Source organism: Cavia porcellus, unplaced genomic scaffold (assembly GCF_034190915.1).
Source record: "Cavia porcellus strain 051 isolate PalLab524CR breed Dunkin Hartley unplaced genomic scaffold, mCavPor4.1 scaffold_25, whole genome shotgun sequence".
In the NCBI taxonomy this organism is placed as follows: domain Eukaryota; kingdom Metazoa; phylum Chordata; class Mammalia; order Rodentia; family Caviidae; genus Cavia; species Cavia porcellus.
The window spans coordinates 48231889-48245838 of NW_026947508.1; the positions used below are offsets into that span (position 1 = coordinate 48231889).

General features: G+C 43.0%; 1 long non-coding RNA gene across 1 annotated transcript; it reads right to left on the reverse strand.

Annotated features, from left to right (window-relative positions):
* Positions 1-613: 613 nt before the first annotated feature.
* On the reverse strand, positions 614-13949 carry LOC134473077 (uncharacterized). The gene is made up of 3 exons (XR_010043185.1): positions 13161-13949; positions 7226-7371; positions 614-1890 (listed from the first exon to the last, which is right to left on the reverse strand). It is a non-coding gene; the product is annotated as an uncharacterized LOC134473077 (long non-coding RNA).
* Position 13950: the final 1 nt, after the last annotated feature.

The following is a 13950-nucleotide window of genomic DNA, read 5'->3' on the forward strand; positions in this document are numbered from 1 at the left end:
ACTGGTTGAGGTCCAGCTTCAGTGTGTGGTTTTCCACACCCGTTCACTGCCGGACCCCTGGCTCCTGCTCCCAACATATCCCCCTTATTTCTTAGACAAAGCATCGCATGGGAATTTCATTAGCAGTTGATTCTAACTTAAAACGTTTCAAGTCCAACGCACATTTCTCATTTGCCCAACAACAATTCTCACAAAATATGGAAAAATTGTTAGCTTGACAATAAATGCTAGAGCTCCAATACCAGCTAGAATGATAAAATGTGAAATGCCCGTGAGGCTTGGGAAATGGCTGGTTAATGCGTTGAATATTTGCTCAGTTTCTTTTGCTATGTCAACTTTTATTGCTGGTGCATTGGTTATATCTTGGATAGTTTTATGCAGCGTAAGCAAATCTAGAGAAGTATTGGAATTATGCCATATTCCTAGCAAATGATTTTTCACCCTATCCCAAGGTACATCACTTTCATTATATCTATGTGAAGTAACACAAATATGTTCATATAAGGCATGACATTTCAAAGAAGATTGTACTTGCAAAGCATATAATTGGTCTCCTAAGGTTATTACTGTATCTTGTAGAGCATTTAATTTTTGTTCAATCAGGCTATTCCAATTTTCCTGTATTTTCAAAACCAAAGAAACATGATGGGATAATTCATTGACATAGGATGCAGTTTGCACACTTTCCATAAGAGATATTGCAGACATTGCAGTGGAGGCTATTACAGTAATAAGTGCAGCAATTCCAGTCATTAACATCCCCACAAATCATTTGGCCCAATTTAAAAGGTTAGTTAATTTTTGCAAAATAATCACAGAAGGATCTTGATACCACTCTGTGGTGATATTAACAGGTAAAAATACAAATGGAGGTTGTTTGACCAGTAATATGGATGAGTGGTTTTGTGAAGCATTAACACAATTGGATAAGATGCAATCTTTACAAGTAATTTTGTAAGATTCATTGTTCTTATTTACAGTAAGTTCTCCACTTGTAACACCATATGGTTCAGAAACACAAGCTATAATAGTTACATTTTTTACTGTGCCATTAACAGAAATAGCATCCTGTGTCCCTGTATGTTGCCATACAACTTTTTCTTTTGCAACAGCAGTATAATCAAGAGCTGCAACCAACTTCCACAGCATGCTAAAAAAAGGTGATGTTATTCCTTGTCCATATTCCATATAATAAATTTCAGGGCCTGTAGGTTGTTTCTCTGTAATCATCCCAGTCACATAGATCTTTGTAACATGTAGTATAATTATGATGGCACAAACACCATGAGGGTCCATACACACTTTTGCTTGGGTATTTTTGTCTACATTCGGGAATATGCTCAGGGGGATTGCCTTTTCCCACTCTAATTTCACTACTGTCGCAAAATACATACATCATATCTACTCCCCAGTGCATTCCATTAGTAAAGTTTCCATCCCAATCAGAGTATCTTTCTATTAATGTACAATTCTTATTTGTTTTAGAAAAACATAGGGGTAATGAAGCAGACATTCCAGTGTAATTATATACAATAGAGATAGGTTGTATATGAGTGGAAGAAGGAAAACTTAAGACAAGAGTATTTTTACATAAACAGTAACATCATCGTTGTCGCCCCATGACATAGGGTGCAACAAAGGAGGATTAGGTACAAATGCCCAATAATTATCCGCCCGCACAGGCATATAAAATGTATGCAAAACCCAAATAATGCTTAGCAGTTGAGCCAAAAACAGAAGAGTTTCATCTCTTGTCGCAGGAGGCCTTCTGGTCGTTGTTCTCATCCTCGAGGTCATAGTTAGTCGAAGCATCTTCCTGCGCAATTTGTCTATCTTGCTCTTGGGTGTGTCGTACACAACATTCTGGGATCCACCTGGGTGTATCACCATCTGTGGGAAAAACACAAACATATCCTCTTCCCCATATCAATACTGGGTCAGGACCATGTAATAGATTAGTTAATGGGTCTTTCCAATAAACCATTGGCTTATTCTGCAGATCTATTGGAAGCATCAAAAGTTAAAAAATTAAGAAGGTAAAGAGCATGGTTAAGAAGGGTTTTGGGAGAATACTTATACCTTCTCCCCCTTTTTAATTTCTTTAATGTGTTTTTTAGTGAGAGATTAGCACGTTCAACAATTCCTTGTCCTTGAGGGTTATAAGGCAATCCAGTAACATGTTTAATATGGAAAGTCTGACAGAATTTGGCAAAGGGTTTACTAACATATGCTGGGCCATTATCAGTTTTAATGGATCAAGGAATGCTCAGGATAGAGAAACAATGTAGTAGGTGTTGTATTACATGGGTGGCAGTTTCTCCAGTCATAGGTGAAACAAGCATGTAATGAGAAAAGGTGTCTATGGTAATGTGTAGGTTTTTTAATGACCCAAAAAAAGGATAATGAGTGACATCCATCTGCCAGATGTCATTTGGACGGAGTCCTCGAGGGTTTACTCCAAAATGAGGTACTGGAAGGAGAGGCGCACATGAGGGACAGTTTTTAACAATTTCTCGTGCTTGCTGCCGTGTTATACCATACTGATAACGTAAAACCTGTGCAGCTTGGTGATGAAGAGCATGTGACTGTTGTGCTTGCAAAACAGCAGACAGTCCAATATGCATGGCTCGTTCTGCAATTGCATTTCCATGAGTCAAAGCGCCTGGAAGATTAGAGTGACTGCGAATATGTCCTACAAAACAAGGTGCAGATCGAGAATGTAAAGATGATTGAATAAGACCAAATAACTGTGCAACAAGGATATTAGCAGTGTTGATAACAGGTACGCATTCTAAAACAGACAAGGCTTGTACTACATATTGGCTATCTGAAAACAAATTAAAGGGAACATCAAAGAAAAGAATAAAAGCCTGATGAACAGCATAAAGTTCAGTCTCCTGAGCTGAAGTACTCCTTAATTGCCATACGTAAGTTTGATTTGGGGATACTAAAGTAGCTTTTCCATTGGAGCTTCCATCTGAAAATAAAGTAATAGCATTAACAAGGGGTTTCATGCGTATGATTTGAGGAAATGAGAAGGTAACTTTAGAGGCAAACTGAAGAATTTTATCCTTGGGATAATGATGTTGGATTTGACCGGCATAGGATGCTAGAGAAAGAGGAAAATAATCAGTCATATTAAGCAACCATTCGAGCTGTTCAGATGTATAAGGGATTATAATAGAGTGAAGGTCTCTTCCTAAATGCATTATAGATAATTTCCTTCCTTGCATAATCCTTTCTGCAACCAAAGAGGCGTAAGGGGGGAGAGCCCTTTTCGGGGAATGCGAACCATGAATCCATGAGAGAACTCCCTGTTGATATAACACACCTGTAGGAGAAAAGGACGTGGGTATGATGATAAGAGACCAGGGAGTGGAATAATCAGAATAATGAAGCTGCGCACTTTGAAGAGCCTTATTAACCAGTTCAAGAGCTTTGCGAGCTTCTGCTGTCATTTGGGGGGTGAACTTGGGTCAGAATCTCCAGCTAATAAGGAAAACAATGGGTGGAGGTCTTGAGTAGTTAACTTTAGAGACAGCCGGATCCAATTAATTTCGCCTAAGAGTTTTTGAAAATCATGTAACATACACAAGTGAGAAGTATTAACACAATCATTGAGGAGAAAAATGCCGTGGATATAAGTGAAAACCTAGATAAGAATAAGGAGGTGAAGTTTGGACCTTCTCAGGTGCGATGACCAGCCCATTATTTGTTAAATCCTGATGAAGAGAGGCATATACTTGCAAAAGCATCTCAGAGTCTTGATAGGCTATTAAAATATCATCCATATAATGAATAATGGTGGCAGAGGCAAATTTAGATCTGGTATTGGCAATGGCTGCATGTACAAACTTTTGACACAAGGTGGGGCTATTAGCCATTCCTTGAGGTAACACAATCCACTCATATCTTTCCATAGGTAAGGACAAATTACAGAAAGGAATTCTAAAAGAAAACCTCTTGCAATCCTCGGGGTGGAGAGGGATAGTATAAAAACAATCTTTCAAATCAAGAACAATACGATGATGTGACAGAGGTATTGCCATAGGTGACAGAAGTCCAGGCTGAAGAGCCCCCATAGGAAACATAGTATCATTAACTTTTCTAAGGTCTTGTAATAACCTCCATTTTCCTGATTTCTTTATTTTTTTATTGATTCTATTTTTTTATCACAAATATAAGCGAATTCCAGGGGGAGGAGGAAGGTCGGATATGACCACAGACTAACTGTTCCTCCACTAATTGCCTGGCGGCTTGGAGTTTAGCCTCAGGCATGGGCCACTGATCTACCCATACTGGTGTATCAGATTTCCAATTAATTTTATCAGCATGGATAGCAGGATGATCAGCGGCCACTAAGAAAAACCCAAGTCCTGTTTATCAACCTTTTGTGGGATGGATAAAGGGTCTTTGATACCTTGATTATTTTTTCCCATGCCTGCAAATGACAGTTGGCCCATTTGCAACATCTGTTTGGTTACAGTGGGACTTGGACTCCACAAGTACACTCCCATTTGGCTTAGTATGTCTCGTCCCCACAAATTTAGGGGAAGATTAGGTAAAACATATGGTTGGAATTCTCCAGTATGTCCCTCTAAATCAGCCCAAGATAATATAGAAGAGGATTTAAAAGGAGCGGAGGCTTGCCCAATTCCTTGGAGAATGGCAGGGGCAGGATCCAAGGGCCAGGATGAAGGCCAATCTTGTTGTCTTATACCAGAAACATCATCAGCCCCTGTATCCATTATTCCAAGAAAGGTTTTTCCCTGTGTTTTTAGTAAGCATTCTGGCCTTTCATCTTGTATTTGTCGAATAAGAAAAGCATCAGAGGATCCAAACCTTTGGGTGCCTCGTTTTTTCCTAAGCATCTTTTGTTTTCCTTGAATAAGAGGCAACAATAATAACTGTGCTATACGAGTACCCGGAGGTATATTAATGACTACTATATCAGTTTTAGCCATAACTTTAATTTCTCCCTCATAATCTTGATCTATCACTCCAGGAAGTACTATAAGTCCTTTTAAAGTAAACCCACTTCTCCCTAGTAAAAGCCCCCAAGTGTTTGGAGGTAACGGGCCATAAATACCGGTAGGTATCAGTTGGACTCCTAGCTCTGGGGTTAATATGATGTGGGTGGTGGAACTGAGGTCCAATCCTGCACTGGAGAGGTCTGAAACGGATTGTTTCTGGGTTGAATTGCCCCCAAAATTTGTTGTCAGGCCTGGGGCTGGCCCCTCTTGGAGTTTCCCTGCTGGGGGGGGGGTAGTAAATTGCCTTCCTTATCTCTTTTAGAATAACATTCATTAGCCCAGTGATCTCCTCTCTTACAGCATGGACATAACCCTGGGGCTTTTGGCTTTTTATCAATTTTAACCTTATTATTTGCATTATTATCACCTTTTGGAGAATCAGAGCATTGTTTGGCAATATGCCCCACTTTTCCAGAATTATAACAACTTCCTGGAGGGCCAGGGGCACGTTTTTTGCGTTTGCTATGTTGTATTGCCAAACATTCTTACAGGGTTTGTCCCTTCAAAGCAGCTGCCATAGACAATCCTTGAATATATCCTGCTCCTATGTCTGCACAAAGTCTGATGTAATCATTTAAGGTGCCCCGTCCCTTCCAGGGTCGAAGAGCTGCTTGGCAGACTGCATTGGCATTTTCAAAGGCCAATTCTTCTACTAATATATTGCTGGCTTCTTGGTCATTTATTAATCGTCCTGCAGCCTGAAGGAGGCGAGAGACAAAGTCCTGGAACAGCTCATCAGGGCCTTGTTTAATCTTGCCTAACTCTCCCTTCTTTGATCGTGATTGGGGCAATTTTTTCCATGCTGCTAAAGCGGCCCACCGAATCAAATCATAGGCATAGCCAGGGTAATTTAATTGAGCACCCAGGGCCGCAAAAGCTCCTTTCCCTTGAAGATGATCCATAGACATTCCATTAGCAATAGCTTGATCGTCTAATGCATATCCCATGGTAGTCTCTTCATATTCTGATAGCCAAAGAAGATAATCTCCCCCATTCAGTATAGCCTTAGCTAAAAGCTTCCAATCTTGATGTGGCAAAGCCTGGCTCACTACTGATTCAAGAATAGACATAGTAAAAGGAGCAGTAGCTCCGTATTGTGTAGCTGCCATTTTTAATTCTTTAATTGTTTTAAAAGGAAGCCCCTCATGTTCATTGTATGATTGTCCTTGTGGAGTAACTCTCCTTACTACTGGATAAACTTGAAATCCCTCTAAATTTTCGCCTTGCTTTCTAGCTTCTTGAGGTGCACATTGTAAGGGGGATATCGCTGAAGGTGCAACAGGACATATAGGCACAGGTGGGGGCAATAAAGGCTTTGGTCTAAATCCTACTCGAGCAACAAGAGGTGTAGTAGAAGTTTCATATCGATCAAACAAAGGCCTTGCCAATGAAGAAGTACTACAACTTTTATGCTGTTGATCCTTTAAATTAGCCTCAGATAACTTTTGAATCTGCTTAGCCACATCAGACAATTCTTTTTTAAATGTTTCAATCAAGTTTTCTAGGCCCTCCATTGGTTCTTTACATTGTGGGTTTGCCTGATCTTGAAGCATGAAAGCCTCATGTTGATGCTCATATTGAGAGGCTTCACGCTCTAACTCTTCCCATTCTTTTGGACCTAATTCTTCATCTGAATCTGAATCAGTTTCTTTATCAGGGTTATTGACTTGTAAATCATCAGGCCTATTGTTTATTTTGTTAGTCGTAGGGAGGTCGAGCTGCTCGTAACAGGGCAGCTCAGAGAGCGGGTGGCGGAGCAGAGGGCAGGGGGCGTATAAGGAGGATGCCACATTCTCTGAGGATTTGGTTTTTCTTATAAAACTTTCTCGAGTTCTTTTTTCCCATTTACTAGACTCAGAGTCCCCTTTTAAACAGTCCTTAATTAAAGTCCAAATCGGAAACACATCCACAGGAACCTTCTCAGGACCCCAAGCACAATAATAATCTTTAATCTTTTCTCCTACTGTCTTCCAAGTCTCAACATTAACTGTTCCCTGTTCGGGAAACCAGGGGCAAGCCTGATGCAAAAAATCAACAAACCGATGAATTTGGAGCTTAGCTACAGGAATGCCCCTACTCTTTAACAAAGAGGAAATAACTTGTTCAAAAAGTTCCCATTCTGATGACGGGGAGTTACCCATTCTCAATCCCTGCGTATGTGCCACTCCCTGCTACTTTCACTTTTCACTTACCCGGGTCGTCTGTAGCAGCGGTCTTCTGGGAACTGCCGATTCTCCTTCCACTGGAAAAACGCTCCGAATGCTTATATTCCAAGCCCCACGTTGGGCGCCAGGTGCCAGGTGCCACGGTCAGCGCGGGGAAGGAGTCAGGCGAGAGACTGAAGACACAGGGAGACCAGTTGCTCAGGAGGCAAAAGGCGATTTATTGAAGGACTCCAGAGTTTTTATAATGTTTCAAACAAAGAGCAGTACAAGTCACTTCAGGACACTTTCTTGTGCATACAGCAAAGGTAAACATGTTCTTGGGCACATGAGAAACTTCTATGTTGTGCAGCCCAGGAGGTAAACATGTTCCTGGGTCCATGAGAAACTTCTTTTGTTTATGTTATGAAGCTATTCTCAGGTTAATATCAGTGCGATGCTTTGTCTAGAAGGCTGAGGTTACTGCAGGATGAGGAACTGGTTGAGGTCCAGCTTCAGTGTGTGGTTTTCCACACCCGTTCACTGCCGGACCCCTGGTTCCTGCTCCTAACAGGCTAAAGAATAGGAAAGATACAGGGGAGCTAGATTTTACAGATTGGGAGATTTCACTCTTGCAATAATTTAAAAATCCACATCTGCATTACCAGTTTGCTAATTCCTTTCATGCAAGTCTTGAGGAGTCCGTACAAGTGTTAGTGAGATTTTGCAAATAAAGGAAACTGAGGCTCAGAAATAAGTGGACTTGTTTAAGATTACATGACAAGTCATGGAAGAACCCCACCCTTTCCTGCTGCATCAGGCTCCTGCTCCCAAGATGTGCAAGGTGGAAACCCTGTGCGCAGGGTGAAGGTCCCTCCTTGTTGGTGGGTCAAGTGGATTTATGTGACCTTAAAGGGACCCAGAGTTCAGACTTTGCTACCATTAGCTTTACATTCCTAGATGTGGAAATAGTAAGTCCTCAAAACTGGGATTCTCAGACAATCTTGAGAAGGATCTGTACCTGGGTTCCACTTTATTCCAATGCCATAGGGTATGAAGCTATAGGACAGGATATGAAAGGAAAGGACAGAAATGCAGATATTGGGGCGGGTGGCAGAAGTGGCTGGCAAAGTTGTCTTGACCCATCTGATGTCTCATGGACTGTACCTGTGTCAACCGACTTGTGTAAGGCCTCCCACTTTGATGTTAGTGCATCAGGCACCTGTCTGCTGCTAACAGAACAACTCAAGCCCACTGTGACACAATATAAACAGGCAGAGAAAAAAACGTCTAACATTTTCTGCCTTGTAGGCAAGAGGGCAGGGGTACGTACTTGAGGGCAGCTGTGCAGCTTTTCTGCAAAGTCTTCAGTGTTCTAGATTCCTTCCATCTTTTCACATCGCCACCTTTGGCATGCTGATTTGGGGCCCAAGATGGCAATGTGTTTCCAAGAATCTTCCTGACCGGAAGAAGTAGGAAGAGGCACAGAAGTAAAACCAGGGTCTTTGCCATCCAAGTCTTTCACTCTGTCAAGAACACAAAAACTCCCCTGGAGCCCACACCCTGCAGAATTTTGCTTCCAGCTCAGATCACATGGCCACCCCAGCTGGAATGGAGCTAAGGAGACCGTGCAGGATGGGCTAGGTGTGTCTCTTTCCATGTATTCCCATAAACATGGGGATACGTGGCTCAGAGTTTACATGACTAAAAAAGAAGTTACAAATACTGATGTTTAGGAGACCTGTATAAAGAACCTTTCATACAGCTCATATCCTGTGGAGACTATTATCTCCCTTCACAGATGAGGAAACTGAGGCTTAGAGACACAGAAGAACTTCCTCAATCCTATACAACATGAAGAAAAATATTTTTGTATAGAACAAACATAAGTGTCACATGATAAAGAACAAGAAATCCTCATGAACTTCAGAGATAAAAGCCAGCAACTAGACACACAGAAATCCCCTGTGGGCTCTAGCTTTGAACCTGCCAAATGAACACTTTTGCTTCCCTCTCGCACTAGAGGACCCTCAGTGGGAAAGTGTAAGCAGCCACCATCTTAGGTTAACAAGATACACACAATTCAGCTTCTGTCACAAGACTTCAGACATGATGTCACTGTAACGACATCTCATGATGTGATATCTCAAGGTATTCCTATGCAGCCAAGTGACAAATGAAAGAGACGACAGAGTGCCTGAGTCGACAAGAGGGAGCAGTTACTGAGGGAGCCGCAAGGGTCAGTGGGTAAAATGGGAGCTTGAAGGAAGACAAGAACGGCACAAACAAGGAGGAGATAGCAGAAGATGAGAAATATGCCCAAACTGTCCAGAATGAGTCTGGGGTATTTTAGGGAGAGTAGAAAGACAGCCTGGCTAGAAGGAATGGGCCTGAAGGAGACAACTCGTCCTGGGAAGGAAGTGTGGGGCTGGTTCCTGAGGGAGTCTTCTGAGGCCAAATTTTTCTTCCGTTCCCTTTCTGCCTACAGGTCAGGGGCTGCACAGACATTGTTCAGTCTGCACTCCTGAGCTGCCTGCAAAGGGAACTGATTCTTCCACGTTGCCTCTTTTCAGATGAATCCCAACATTCTCACCCCAAGTGTGCTGTGCAGTGCAGTCTTGCCCGTGTCACTGGTGTTGGTGGCTTTGGAATTGCATATCCAGTAAAGGTTGACCCCTCAATTTAATGTCACTTGCTATTCCAGCAGGAATATCCAGGAATCAACCAGGCATACGACTGAGAACTTGGGTAAAGTCCCTGCTGTTTTAAATTAGTATCCCACCATCCATCAGGCCCTGGCTAAATAGGTCAGGCAACATGATCAGAAAAGGGTGTGGATGAGAAGTATGGGGAAAGCCACCATGGCCCAGCTGCTCATCCCATCGTTGGGGTCATGATGGTTGGAATCTCCTCCTCCACAGAGTCTTTCTTGGAGTGGAGTAGAAGACATCTAGATCAGGTAGCCAGGACCCATGGGAGCAGGCTTTTCCATCCTTTTTTGACACGTGAAGGGGCTGAATAACCACCTTGTCCTTCTTGTACCCAGCCCTGCCATCATTTACCTTCCATGCCAAGAGGGCATCATATCCGGTCATATCATGTTGCTTCCATCTGGCAGGCACCTGCTTGCCATCTTCACCTACAGCACTCTGCCATGTTCTCTCCCCATCTCTCTGACCTTTTCTTTTACTTTTTCTCAGTTAACATATGCACGGCAAAGAATTTGCTTCCTTAGGTTGGCCAACCATCATTTTTACTTTAGACCTAAGTTACTTACAGCCTCTGTTTTATTGGCTTGTCTCACTCTTTGATGGGACCTCCGCACCGACTCTGGGTCACCATTAGTAAATACTGATACCACGATAGGGCTAGCAGTTGGGAAAAATTTTTAAATACTTTTTTCCCAAGAAGTGCTGGAAATGAAACCTTACAGACCTGCATATGCTAGGCAAGTGTACTACTACATTCTCAGACCCAAAATATCAAATTCTTGACACCAGTAACTTTTTTTATCATTTGCCCATTTGTCCTATAACCCTAAAAAAAAAAAAATCTGAATTTCTGTATGACTCAGGGTGGGAATTCAGGGAGGTTTTTACTAACCTAGAAAGTACACACACTCACCCTTTAAGCTTCTTTCTCTCACTGAAATCAGTAAAGGAGCACAAAGAAATCTGGGACCTGATGATGCAGGGAGGAAACAAAACTTTCATTGGAAAATGGCCCCTTACCACCTGTCAGGTGGAAGGGGCTGGATTAGTTTGTTATTTTGGAATTATGAAAGTTGTCTTCCCTGTGTTTATGCAGCTATGGACTTGGGGCTGCAGATGGGTGAGGCCTGTCACCCCCACAAAACCCAACACAGGGTTCAGGTGGCTGAGGCTGTCACCCCCACAGTCATAATGTGCTCTAAACCTTTAAAAAGAAATTAAGTATGTGAGAAAGTATTAAAATACAAGAGTGAAACCACCGTGTTAAAAAAATGCTCTCTCTGCCACTTACTTGTAGATACACTAGATATTTGATCAGTCAATAAAGATCAGTGGTGTGAAAAAAAGATCTGTTCCTTTTAACTTTACAACTGACCTGACATTTATTTTTTGAAGCACTGCTTGAAAGTATTGAGGAAAAAAAATCAATGACCAGAATGTAGGGTACTTAGTGCAAAGTGTCTGCAGCTAGTGGCAAAGAGAGGGTTCTTTTGAGGGCTTCAGAGGACTAAGGTGATGCGTGTCAGGCACAGGCGGCAGCCATCAGAACTGGTGGATGTCTGGGTCCCTGGTTACAAGGATGCAGTAGAAGAGGAGGGTGAGGAGGTGGGGACTTCCCCACAGCCCAGGACACCTTTGGGGCAGGGCCTTGGCAGGGGGAGGCCCTTGCCCTTCTCTGGACTTCCTAGCAGTAGATTCCTGACTTGTACATTTAGCTCTGCCCAAATAGAGAAGGCTAAGCTCCCCTCCAGCACTCTCTACCTGTGCCATTTTCATATGGGTTTTCTGGGGGTGACAGGCCTCACCCACCTGAACCCTACATTGGGTTTTCTGGGGGTGACAGGCCTCATCTACCTGAACCCTATGTTAGGTTTTGTGGGGATGACAGCTTCAGCTACCTGAACTCTGTGTTAACACATACAACAATAAGAGAATGTGAAAAGTTCTGTGGGAGAACAGAGGGAGCCACCCGAAAAAAATAAAATTTTTTAAAAAATTTTATTTAAGGAGAAAAAAGAAAAAAACAGAAAAAGGGTACAAGTTACACAGAATTTCAGAAAAAATAAACAGTAGGAAATCACTAATTAATTACATATTGTCATCTTAGAAACAGTTGTTGAAGTTACAAAATTAAAGCATGTAGAGGGACTTTCAAACAGTGAGATTGCAAACAGTTTTGCTCAATGATCCAACAAAACTCAGTAATATGGTTATCTATCTTGTACACTTAAATATATATGCAGTTATACCTTTTAGAGAACTTGCTTTTCCTTTCTTTTGTACAATGACAATTACACATTTTGGGTTTTATTACTCCCACAGTTCGAAGGATTCATTCTTGAGAGATGGAAGAAGGATGAGAATTGAAGACTTAGTAGAGGTTGCGAGTTATGAAATGGATTTTGAAGGATGAGTAAGAGTTTAGTAGATACAGATGATGGAAAGAACATTCTAGGTAGTGAGACAACTTTTTTAAAAATCACGGAATAAAGACTGGTATGAGAATACTAAATAGTTCAGTGTTGTTACAGCATAGAGTCCTTCAGGGGACAGGTTGGGAGCGGGAGAGGCAGGTGGGGGCTAGAATTCAGAAGGCCTTGAACCCAGTCCAGAGTTGGATTTGTTCCTATTGGTCATACACCCTCAGAAGGCTTTCAGGTTAACGCTTTGGCCATCAGTTTGGACACGCATTATCCCTTGGCCCTCTTCTATCTTTAGAATAGACACTCTGCTCTTCTGCTAGGTCTGCTGTTTTTTCCTTGGTCCTCTCATCCTCTTACCTCTACACAGATCCAGAGATCTGCCTCAAGCTCTGACAACTTAGGATTTAGAGGCAATGGCTCTGGCACCACACACAAGCAAATGGTGCACACATTTTGCTCTGAGTCAGTTGAACATATACATTCTCTCAAGGGTTAGGACAAGCAGTATTCTGAGTTCCATGTACTGCTTCAGTATTTGCAATGACTGCTGAATAAGTGGCAGAGCTGGTTACTGATCATCCCGTTCAACCAGAAGTCTCCTAATTAGAGAAAGAGAGCTGAAACCCAAACTCAGGTCTCCACACTCCCAAACCAGTGCTCTTTGGGTGGCTCTAGCTGGCTTTGCCTAGCTAGTTACACAACGGAATACTCGGCTGATTCAAACCCACAGGGTCTCTACTGAGAGCTGGGGGTTGTGTTCCCAGCATAGAATTAAGTTAAGCCCCTAGCCAGACAGCATAATTTTATGGCAGTGGTACCTCTCTTCTTCTGTAAAATAGGAGCAGCACTTACTTAATCCTTTAAGATCAGCCACTGGGGTTGGAGGGGTTCGAGTTGTTATGCTGCAGCCGTTGGTGATGATTGAGGGGTGCTGGGGCCTCGTGGAAGCTGTGGAATCCTCGAGTCTGTGTTGAAATCAGTCTTGAGGACGATGGGTGGCAGCTTCTGAGGTCAGCTCAGCCCAGACACCCCAGAGCAACAAGGACTGAGTTTCCTCTTAGCAACGAGCCTTCCGTTTCGAAACAGTTCAAACGCAGCTGTTCATGCAAAGAGGCTTCTGCTCAAAAGGGGCTTTCGACAGGGGACGGGGGACAGACCTGAGACTTCGTGGCTTTGGGCTCGGTGCAAACGCCATCACCAGCCAGCTGAGGGTGCACTGCACTGAGCGACTGCACGTGGAGGATCTCCAGCGAGGCGGGCGCCACGGATCGCCACTTAGTGACAGCAGTCGCCTCCACTGCTTACCCAGTAAACGCTGAGTACTTCACATATGGAACTATCTTGGTGAAACAAACCTAGTAATTGTGAAGTAAATCCAGAATTGCGGGAGGTACGCTGGACACGATCTCTGCTTCAGTGAAGCGCAGAGACTTAAAGTGTCTACGTCTCCAGGGACCAAGCCTTGATCAACAGAGGCTTACCAGAGTGCACAAGTATATTTCAGTGTCTCCTTCGCTTCAGCTGCCGCTTCTAACGCGCAGGATAAAAGAAAACCGCCGCTCCTGAGCTCGGCTCGCCGCCTCCAGCGCTTCCTGGGCGGGCAGAGGGCGGGCCTTCCTCCAGGGGCGGGGCCTCCGTGTGG